We start from the raw sequence: 12,466 nt of genomic DNA on the forward strand, positions 1-12,466 counted from the left end.
GTCCAAGATAAAAGGACATAGCCATTCTATCAAGTATCAATCAAGTAAAAGGAGTTCTGGTTCTACCGCCCTTTATGTGAAAACTTGATCTTTTAAACAAACAAATGCAGAACCCATTATCTCTAGCAAATGTTTTATCATTTTATTGCTATGAGCACAGCCTCATACAACCTGGGCCATGATCAAGAATATTTTTGAATTATCTAAGTGTTCCATGTTTTGCAGTATTAAACTAATTTCTACACCTGTATTGTCAGTATTTAGCATAAGTGAATAAGAGATGATATATGTGTGGTGTTGGAATAATGAAAATATTTGATATAATGTAGTTACTTAAACATTCAAATGAAGTGTAGTACTCACACAACTGAGCAGGCTTTACTGCTCAATTATGACCATGTCCATCAACTCATTGTTTATTTCGCACAAGAATTGTAACTGTAGTCGTTTTGTTTAATATGAAGTGGAATCATTCCTGCACCTATACGCAAACTTAAGTGTGAAAACAATATTACTGCATTTTAAGTTTAAAGATGTGCAAGGGAAATGGGTTTCACAGGATCACACCCACTGAAGTTGTTGCTATTTTTTACCCATTACATGAGACCAGTGATGCTGGGACTAGAAAGCTATTTGTGGCTGCTGGAGCCGAGACTAATATGTCACTCTCACAGAAGTGTAGAAACCAAAGTTTTGTACATTATTTTAGATATTGTGCACACACATAGCATATGTTAACATTTTAACTTGAATTCAGGAAGTCTGTGTAGGATAAACTAGTGGTCTTTTTGAAGGGTCTGGATTGGAGGGGGAAAAAAACAACAACTTGATGACACGACTGTAATCATTTTATGTTCACAAATTATGGTATATTGTTAATGGACCTGAATTTTTGCAAATATCTAAATTGAATTTAATTTATATCATTGGATCCTGGGGATAAGACTAACACCCTTCTGAGTTTTTGCATTCCATAATACACTCATTTCTTTGGCCAAGTTTTTTTTTTTTTTAATGTAATATTAAGACCACTTTTATTGTTTATTGTTTACGTAATATGCTCTTCATTCCTCCGTTTCTAACAAGACTTGCAAATAAGAAACAACATTTATTCTTTGTAGATGACATCTGATATTTTATTTTGGGGCTGGTTCCCATAAAATTTGTCCATATTTTGCTTTATGTTTACCTTCAGTATTAGTTACTACATTTTATGATATGTTATGTTATGTTTGAAGTAGACAAACACAAGAATGTTATACTTTTATGGCCCTGTTTTACGAAGAGTTATCATTGATTATATAGTTGATTTCTTTCATACACATGTGTTAATCTATGGTAGCCTGTGTGGTGCAGAAATTTCTAATCGATTATATCTTTTGATAAAACGGGACCTATATCATTTATGATGGTGTAGAATTATTTCAAAGAAAGTGAACTGTTTGAGCTTGTTTTGCAACTTACATCAAATATTTTCACAGCTAGGGAAGCACCAAAAAGATTTTCACACTAGCCATTTCTAAGTGGTACAGAGTTTACAAGTCTTCTTTGTTGCTTGTGTGTCTGAATGACATTAAAAGCGTTATAGAAGCATGCACGATTCAGAGCTGTTACTGGACAAACTGGAGTTCTCTAGTCATATACTAGTACACTGTGTGTGCAGATGTCAAATGCTCAAATGTGTATAAACATCTTTCTCTCTCTCTCTCTCTTTTAAGCTTTAGTGTTTGTGCGTGTTATCTTCCAGAATTAAAACCAAAATTATGACATGAATTGTAGTCATCTTCGCCTAAAGGTGCAGTGATTTGAAAGTTTGTAAATTAAATTTGGGCCAGATTCATTTCAAAGTGTTCTCTTGGGGAAAAAATTCAGTAAGATACTGTAACAACCTACATCTCACACTACCTTGAAATATGTAAGAGCCAATACCTGACCCATTAGGTTAGGTTAGGTTTGGTGAACAGTAGGTTCTCAGGAGCCACTTTTCAAACTTAAAGGGAAAATCCCAGCAGCTAATAGTTTCTCCCGACAAAAAAAAAAAAAAAAAAAAATGCAAGAACAAATTTGAATATAAACATTAACAAAATGAATAAACTTGTGTTGTTGACTGATTATGTGTTAATTAGTTTGTTTGTTTGTTTGTTTGTTTTTTAAAGACAGTTTGCTTTGAAAATGTACACTGCACTGTCTTGATACCAGGTACTATCTTTGGGGGAAAAAGAAGATTAAATACATGAAGATAAAACTAAAACTATTTGGATCGCCCAGAAAATGAAGGCTGTATTCCTCATGAAGGAAAAAATTAATCTGGAGGAGCTAAGAAAAAATAGCACAATTTTTTGTAAGGGAGAATGTGAACCATGACAACCTAAACTAATTGGCCTATCAATGGTATCAACAGGCTGGACCTGTATGTAAGGTAAAGATAATGTCATATTCTTTTCTCTGTCATTTGTTTCATTGGACTTTCATCCTATTGTGTAATTTGATTCCTGCCTTGTACACCCCGCCTCTGAGTAAAATTGTGGTACTGTTGCATAAAATCTTCACAGTTTTTGTTTCCCAGTAATGTCACCCAAGATAGGTAGTGCAGTTCTTGCTCTTACTGTATTTAAAAAAAGAAAAGAAGTGTAAGTTGTACTCACTAAATTGACATCTCTTTTATCGCTTAACTCTGTTCATTTTCAAAGATTTCTCAATATTTTGATCTGGATGGTCGAAAACCAGATTCACTTTTACTGTGTTATAATGTGTACACACATACACATGTTGTCTTGCAAACTCTGTAATGATAATTATGTTTTGAACGGTGAATGAAAATGGTTGACATTTTTAACCACTCCAGAGCGATACAAAAAAGTTTCTGAAGTTTGTATGCGCGCCAGTGACAGTAAAGAAGGAAGCATTTGTGCACATTTTTGGTAATATACATTTGTATGGCAGTAAGGGAGAAATCTCTCCCATATGCACCATGGTTTCTTTTTTTGTGTGTTTGGTGCACAGATTTTGGTAGGAAAAATCATGTACATTTTATGCCGAACAAACTGTGAAATGTTTATGTCGACAACGCCACTACAGTAAGTGTTCGTGTTCACAATTGTATGTATGTGGAAGGGAGAATAAAACGAAAGGACACTAAATCACAATATTTGTGCATTCCTGTTTGCTGTTCCTTTATTGCTTTACTACTATTGTAGATATTGGCATTTAAGAATAAACACACATTTTAACAGGCTTTGGTACGGCCACGTTTACATTAATGATACCGTAAAATGAATAAGTTTTTCACAATTTTTAGTGTTTTTATGAACATTATTTACAATGACAAACATGCGTTTTGCCATGCATTATTCTAGACTAATATGCACTCCAAACTTTGTGTCATTCACCCTTGTGCACTACATTCAATCTAAGCCCTTCACCTGGTTAAAAAAAAGCAAACAAAAAAAAAACAAACAAACAAGCAAACACGAATCATGTTTTTCATCACAAGTGTAATGTAGTACAGTAAATGCCTAATCAAGACAGAACATGCAGGAAGTATTTGCAGTAACGACACCTAATGAGGTGCAGGCTTGTCATTTGTTCTCAGACATAATTATATTGACAAGTTTCACAAAAATGCCAATTTGAAGATACATTTTTTTATCTAGTGGCCAAAGAATATTCCTGTCATTTGCACCAGGAAAAGAAAAGAATTGAAAAGGAGAAATCAATATAGAAACAAAGGAATATAACTCTCAAAGCACTAGACAAGACAAACATTGAACAAGGTACGTGTCATGAAAAAGGACTACTTTGTTTATAGGTAAGGCACAGAGTTGACAGATGAATATTTTTGTGCTGAAATCAAATTTTTCTTTTTTCTCTCTCTCTTGTAATACAATTAAATCTCATCCAGACAATGGCTATAGTCATAAGAATATGAATATGAATCAAACACAAACTTTTGTATCTTTTTTTAATGCAGCCAATTTTTTAATCATAAAATGTTCTGAATATTTGTAATGTCATAAAGGAGGATGGAAAGGGCAATAACCTCAAAATGGGTAGAAGTAAGGAAACACCCTACTGTCTGACATTTAGGACACAGCTACGACTGCCAAGACAAACAACCTTTGGCAATCCTCAAATTGGCAGCCGACTTCAGTCTGCCAGAACCACTGATCTCTACAGGGAGAATCTGAATACCTCATCATAGGCCAATCGTTTAGAAGCCAGTGTCGCCATCTTACCACGTGCATCACCCATACACTTGTGTGCAGAGCTCACAACATCACATGATCTTGGCGACAGTCTCTCCTTGAAAATGCATGTCCGCTTAGAATGTGCATAGTAAGATGGCGGTGTGGCGGCTGCAATTAATTATTCGTACAGCTTGAATGGGCCAAAGAGATATCAAGATACTTCCTACATAGATAAGAGGTCAGAAAACACAACCGGACTTCACGGTACTGCACATACCAAGACCATTGATGCAGTCTGTGACGTAACTTCACCAGTCCTATCAATGACCGTTCTAGAGCTTTTTTTTTTCTTTTTTTCTTTTTTTTATCTGGCCGGAAGTTCCCCTTGCCTAGCTGTAATGAGAAAAAGAGGGTATGACAAATCATGTCTTGACCATTTCACACATTATGTATGACAGCATTTCCATAATGCCTCAGAGAATGAAAACTTTTCCATGTTAAAGTTTATAATTGATAAATCACGCAGTCAGAAAGGAACTGTAGAAGTTTTATGAAAACTTGACAAAGATGAAGAGAGTTATGGAATTGAAGATTAACAATTTTTCTTGTTTTTTTCAAAGCAGTGATGAAGGTCATCGATTCTCATTAAAATCAGAAAAGCGATGGTGTCATTGCTTCAAAATACTCTTATTTCAGGCACACGTAGGAAATGTATAATCAATGAGTCAGCAGTTGTACTCATTGCTCAGTCATTGCAGCTCTAGAACAATTGATGTAAATAGCAGAATTTCTTATTGAATTTGTGTCTTTACAAAACATTTCTGTGTATGCATAGTACAAATGGGAGACTTGTAAGGCCATGACAACGTAATCAGCTATTCTACTTTGCATAACCAGATTGATCAATATAACTGTTCAGGCAAACATATGAACTTTAAAGGGGTGGTATAGCATTGGTTGAGGTGAGGATTCTTTTTGTGAGATACTTAGAAACCACTTTACGAAATGCTAAAAAGCATAGTGCAATTCTAAGAGGAATTCAAAGTTTATTTGACAAAAATCAGTTTTGAAATGGCTGAGATTTCCAAAAACAAAGTGAAACAAAGTGATTCTAATAAAGTGTTGGTCCCATCTTTTATTAGGATTGCTTTGTTTTGGATATCTTGGGCATTTCTAAACCAATTTTTTCATCAAACAAACTTTGAATCCCTCTTGAAATCAAATGCTCTAACATATTTCAAAAGAGGTTTCTAATTATCTAAAATAATCATTAAAAAAAAGTAATCTGATGCCCTCTCTCTACCGAAACTGTACCATCTCTTTAAATATTCTATACTTTTCCTGGTCTATGTCTCATTTCAATGCAAATTCTATATACTTCTCTGATTGATACGATTTTCTTCTATAACATTAAAGTAAACTTGAACATGATGTGAGTTTTCACTTCAAGGCCCTTGGGATTGTGCAATGCACACAGAATACAGAGTTGCACAAGAGGTACATAGCATCAATCTAGACAATTTTCACAAGTTTGGCAATCAAACACTTCCTTGCTTTGACCTTTCCATCTGTTCCCAGTCATCAACTCATAAGATCTCTTGAGGTATGCATGTACTTTCATTCAATATTCAGCCGGCAAATACAATAATGATGTTGACAAGAATCAAGGTAAAGTACTGTAATTTGATAATGATGACACAAAGTGTAGTAAACGAGCATGGACCGTAAGCTGAAAAAAAAAAAAAAAAAGAACTATGTCAGCTAAAAACTTTCAGCCCATAACATACAAAGCATATTACAATTTTTTTTTTTCTCAAAAGTATTCTGAAAAGAATTTTAAACAATTACTAACGTGTATGTCGGGGCATATTAACACGCCCCATACGTCAGCTAACCAGTGACATGATCGCTCATAAAAACATAATTTGTTATCTGCATACAGAGATGCCAACTTAGCAGATTTAAAAACAAATCAAAACAAAACATACTGCTGAACAGCAAGAAAAAATATCTTTGAGGCAAAAATCATATTCTGTGTAAAAATGGATGAATGCAAACACTATTAAAGCATACTGAAATCAAATTTCTACAAAAACATATTTCTACACAAACATATTTGGAATCCCATTTTCTTTGCTCATTTTCCCACTAAAAACATATTTCATTTATTTAAAAAAAAAATAGATTTTCTTAACTTTGATGAAGAAAAAATGCAGTATAAAATGTTGTAAATGCATTCATTGCATTAAATCTTTGGTCTTTCTTTGGAAGTAAGAAGATTTTTGTCCATGAGCTAAAGTAATATCAACACTCAGTTTCAAAATACTAATCTACCAGAAAATATGGCATAGGTAAGAACATTTCAAGCTTCAAAGTGTTTTTAGAATACTGCGCCAGGATTGTATGAATGGTAAAGACACAAAACAATGTCCTGAGTTGTCAAATTATTTTCCTGCCATAAAACCAAATACATCCACGACAATCATTACACATCAAATTTGTTTGGAAAAACTCATAGTTTGTCAATGTTGTAAATCTTCCACATATGAATACGAATACAGCCAGTTAGCACAGAGGTAACAAGATGAAACAAATTAGTATGCAGCATTTAGAAAAATCAATCAATTTACAAAGTACTGGTTATTCCGAGGCTTTTTTTTTCACCATTTTCGATTAGAATTAATAATAATAAAGAAAAAGAACAAGCCATCTGGTTTCATTCTTTACCTGCTGTGCTTCAATTCCCAACTTTGGCATTTTCAGTTTTACATTGCCAAGTCAATTCATTGCACTCTATTACCAGCAACAAATCACTCTTTGGCACATTCTTTGGCACTATTTTTGCTTCCATCTTCTATGACTTTCTGCTCCTAAGCTCTTCATAATGGGGGGATTGTTGGAAGACTTTGGCTTTCCATTCCTCATTTCCTGATATGGAGGAAGTCCTGAATTGAGGTACTTTTGTTTCTATTCCTCATCTTTTCATAATGAGGGACATTCTGAGAGAAGTTTCCATGCACCTTCTCTTCATATTGAGGGAGTACTGGGGAATTCTCTGGGTGCATTCGAGCACTCAAAAGCAAACCAAAGCGTACCGTACCAAAGCAAACCATACTGTGCTGTGCCAGATTTGGAACGTTCGGGCTCTCTGTTGAGAAAGCATACATGTACCTCACAAGTTATGTTTAGAGGGGGTCATACATTTTGTAGCAAGAGGGTCATTCACCTGACACGCCAAAACTACTTTCAAATGCCCCAAACAAAGTGAATGACTCTTTTTCTTTTCTTTTTTTTTCATTATAATGTAAGTGCGTGTTACACACATTCTTAACATGTAAACTTTTTGGAACCCTTCTGGAGCACATCGGGAAATGGTCCACTTTTGGCTTGGTTTGGTTCATTTCAGGACAGCGTTTGGACGCACCCTCTGTTTCTATTTCTCGGCTCTCCATCCTTATTTGGTCATATTAATAAGTAGGTCCTCAGAAATTTTCTGTGTGTTTCCATTCCTCACCTCTTAAAGGGATCGTATAGTTTTGGTTGAGACATTATTTCAGGATTCTAACATTTTTTGGTGAGATAATGAGAAACCTCTTATGAAATATGAAAGAGCATGTAATTCTATGAGGAATTCAATGTTTATTTGATGAAAATTGGTTTTGAAATGGCTGAGATATCCAAAACAGAGCAATTCTAATAAAGTGTGTTGGGCCCACACTTTATTACGATCGGTTTGTTTTACTTTGTTTTTGGATGTTTCAGTCATTCCAAACCCGATTTTCCTCAAATAAACTTTAAATTCCTCTTGAAATGGTATGCTCTGTACTTTTTCATAAGTGTTTTCTTGGTATCTTGTGAAAAGTTAAAAGCCCAATTCTCATCTCCACCAATACTGTACCATCCCTTTAATAATACGAGAGGTGGTCCTGGGGAATTTTTCATCGTGATAAGGAAGTCCTGCGGAATTCTCATTATTTTCTTTTCCTCATTTTGCCATACTGGCTGCATTCACACGTACAAAATAGCGGGGTGGCGAGCGCACTCCAAATCTCGCGATTTTTGCAAGCGTTCACACGCTCAGAATTAGTGGGATAGCGACTGGGGTCCGAATCTCGAGATTTAGTGCAAGCGTTCACATGCTCAGACTTAGCAGGATAGCAATCGGGCTCTGAATCTAAAGATTTTGTGCAAGCATTCACATGCTCAGAGTTAGCCTGCTAAGCGGCTATCAAGATAATCTGTCAGCTAAGCTATGCATGCCTAAAATTTACCTAAGCGATCAGACAGCATGGTAAATCTGGACGTGTACATCTCTGCGTAATGACATTCAATATGTGTGGGACATTGTAGACTTGCCTTACTGAGCATTGTATGGGTGAAACTTGCCCAAAATGTGACACCAAAATGTAGAAATATTAAGAAATTCACATTTCAGTTTTAATTAAGTAGATATGCTGCTTGTTTTATCAGCCATCTTTTCCCACTAAGAGATCAACGTGTACCTAAGAGTAGATCTGAGACTGAGTGGGTGTCAGGAAAGGAATGTATTTGTTCATGTATTTTATACAATGTATGAAGTGCATATAAGAAGACACAAGATGTAGTCTTGATTTTGTTACACTTTATAGAAATTCATTAGGTTAATGCCATCTTCAGAGGGCTGGATATTATTCAGACTTAAAGTATAAAAAGAAACTCATGAGGCAACAATTTGTTATTTTTGTTATCATTATAAGAATTAATAACGGACAGCAACGACATCAGTACTGCGCGGTTTTAGGAAACACGAATATCCGGGAAGTTACGAAAGTTGTGAGATTATTTATTTGTCTATACTTTCAAATCTGTTAATTCAATAATACCCTATGGCATAGTTACATTTTATTTTGTTCAAATCAACATTGTAAAAATGCAACAAAAACTTGATGATTAAATGTTAATTCAACTTTACTTTACCTGTCTGGATATGTTTTTCTGAGTCAACGTCGCAACGTTAAAAAAAAAAAAAAAAAAAAAAAGTCCCTCATGTGACAGTATGTCTACAGTAACTATCTTTTCTTATCATTAGTAAAGGAAGAAGCCTTATCTCAGCCTGAGCCTCAGTCCTGTGCCGTATCAGCGCACTGAACACCAACAACGTCGATAACAAAAGGGAATATGCCAATGATACTGGGATTATTTCTGCCGCCGACAACGTACGTCACAATTATCGTGACTTTGATCCTGTCCATGTACTCAACACAGTCGGCAGTGCCTCTATTCGTGTGGTCACTGTCTAAATCACTTCATCTGGTGGACTGATGTTGTCTTGTCTTGCAATGTGGAATGATAAATTATTCCTGGAGAATCTCAGGTAGGATGGAAAGTATGTATAGAGTGATTTGCCATACTTATCCATCCTAATTTTACAATTGCTATTCATTACCCTCAACGCGAATAGCCATAGGTAAATATTTTGCATTTTTCCCTTTAAGCCCCTGTGTTCCAAAGCGGGAAACCCGCCAGAAGCCTATATAAGCAGCCCTCTTGCTGCCTAGTTCCTCTTCCATTACCGCGCATTCGTTAAGAAAACACCAGTAGAAAGTTAACTCTCGTAACTCTCAATGTGTGGCTACAAGATACAAACACGCCCACGGTTTTCCACTTCTGACTTGCGAAAAGATGTCGGACAAACACAAAAACAAACAATCGGCGAAGGTAAAGCCGAACTCGAAAGTAACCTTGACAAAGGAAAAGTCGAGGGAAAAAATTCCAAACTCCTCGGCGAAGGGAAAGCCGCTGAAGAGCAACACTAGCACCATGCAGCCACCGAAGGGCAAATCGCACAAGCGTGCGGGCAAGCCCACACCGCCTATTCCCCCGGCTATTGGCGGCCACGAGAGGGAACCTCCCCGTACCACAGCTAGTGTGACATCCCAAGCTTCTCGCAGGACCAAAGGGTAGAAAAGAAAACTACCCACTTGCCAAAAGAACGAAGGGACTGCCCCAAAAATGCCAACTACCGGTATTGGGTGTATGCACCCTTCCCAATCCGGAGAAGGCGGGTGAGTGGCTAATGAAAGCTCAACAAAATATAATCCCGAAAGGCATGCTTCCCATATCTACTGCCCCAGTAGCGGGTAAGAAAGTAGAACCATCACGCTTTTCGGGAGCGGCATCTAGTTTCCCCAAGCCAGACCCACTAGACCAAACCTCCGAGAAAGATTACAGTGCAAGCCAGGTAAGACCCTCTTGATATCACACCCATACAAACTACTACACTCAGTCACGCTCTCGTGCCACTCGTGAACAAAGCCCTAGTCTAGAGCGAGAGAGGGACTCGGAAGTAGAGATATCTATCGTCGGAGAGTCCGACTTGGACCTGGATTATCATCGCCCACGTATCTGCAGCCGCTCCAAAAACTGATGAGACCGTTCCATAAGCTCACTCTCCAAATCTGTGAATAGCAACAATACAGCGCACAACACCTACGAGATGAGAGATCGCGACTCGCAAAATGCACTAGCTGATTCCGAAAGCGATCCACGGTGAAAATTCAACACATTTGTGACAAACTTGTCATTTTGATATTTTGCCAATATTGTGAAAATGTAATCACACATTGTCCACATGTACTATAGACCATTAGGAGAATCATGCATTATGGCAGAGGCATACCAGTCGCCTTAGCGACATTTCTAGTTTTTTTGTTTTGTTTTTTTGCTTAAATATGAATGATTCGGAAAAAAACAAACCCAAAACAAACAAACGAACAAACAACTCAATAATAGGTAGGTTTGCTGTTAATATGTTTGATTACCGTTTAAACATACCAGGAGACGGACGAAGATTCTCAGCTGACAGACACTGTTCCTGAACAACTTGTCTATCTAGCATGGCTGTTCTCAGTTCAATAATGCTATCAAGGACCGTTCGTTGGCAGCCAATTGAGGGCAGTATTTGGTCAATGGCAGAGCGTGTTGATAAAGAGAGTTGCGACACCGGAAGTTCGTGCTGATTGGTCAATCCCTCAAAATAGTTCCCCCTGGTCGTATGATGTCGATAAGACCTTAGAAAACCGCGAACCCTATTATGACGCAAACAATGCATTTATTGTTATTTTGCTCCGTGGCTCGCGCAAAGTAGAGTTACGCGCTCCTTGCATGGGTTTTGTGCAAGAGTGCAAAATAGCTTCCCCTCGTCGTCATAACAACAATAAAGACCCACAACCCGGGATTTTGAATTACAACAACAATTGTAAAGGAGTGGGACTACATGATATTTCTGTCCTTACACTTTGACGAACGCCCATCAACATCATCCAGGAGTGTTAAAACAACTCTGAAAATATTTCATCCTTTCCGGTTGTTTGCATCCATTTCCTTGACTTCGACAGTAAGTACTCCTTTCTCTACTTCATTGAGTTTGCATGATTGCCATAAAAACAGGACATTTTTCTCAACAAGTCACACTCCCATCGCAAGCAACAATGGTATATCACCCTGCCGCTGGGTCAGTATGGTACTGCGCGCCTATGTGAAAACCCTGTAGAAATAATTGGTCGACATCGACGACCAGGGGGAACTATTTGACGTGACCTTTGTACCCCAGTGTCGCAACTCTATCTATCAACGCGCTCTGGTCAATGGATATGCTGTTGAAGCTGTATCATCGCTGCTATCGAGCTCAACACCAGTACATATTGTCGAACGGGCAGTGCGCACCACCGTGATAGCGGGATTAATTGGATCGCTTTCGGACGAAAGAAACTGAGAAGTCCATCTTTTGCATACACTCCACGCTCGGCAGTCCACAAAACGCGAAGAACAGTGCTACATATTTTAAACCAACATTTACCAAATGACAGCCATCCCACTTTCAGATTCGTTGACACTGAAAACACAATGAAACATTCTACATTACCTACCCTATTTATTTGGCTACTTTAACAACTACAGACAGTTTCATGACATACAACTGTACCTGTGCTACAGTTGGATTATCTACATCATAATCTATAGTTAAAATGATTTTTATTTAATTGAATAAATAAATGTATGTCTAGACAACATCAATCACACGTAGAAACTAGAATCTGTAATGGTTATGGATGCAAGTTAGCTAGAACTACTGGAATATATCCTAGATCCATATATATTTTTATATATCTCTTTATTTTCCTGTTAATTGACAGTTTAAAATTTAGGCTGTACTCATCATTTTGTAAAGGTCTTTAATACAAACCCAGTTTAGAGACCTATATCGTCAATCTGAATAACACCCTTCCCCTTAAATTTGT

General features: G+C 37.0%; 1 protein-coding gene across 1 annotated transcript in view; it reads right to left on the reverse strand.

The window, feature by feature from the left end:
- Window positions 1–3,154: 3,154 nt before the first annotated feature.
- Window positions 3,155–12,466, reverse strand: part of LOC140244430 (uncharacterized) — a 58,921-nt gene continuing 49,609 nt past the window's right edge. The window contains exon 30 of the mRNA XM_072324069.1: window positions 3,155–4,580. The gene's annotated coding sequence lies outside the window, so the exon portion shown is untranslated. The remainder of the gene's footprint in view (window positions 4,581–12,466) is intronic.

This window comes from Diadema setosum, chromosome 21, assembly GCF_964275005.1.
Source record: "Diadema setosum chromosome 21, eeDiaSeto1, whole genome shotgun sequence".
In the NCBI taxonomy this organism is placed as follows: Eukaryota; Metazoa; Echinodermata; class Echinoidea; order Diadematoida; family Diadematidae; genus Diadema; species Diadema setosum.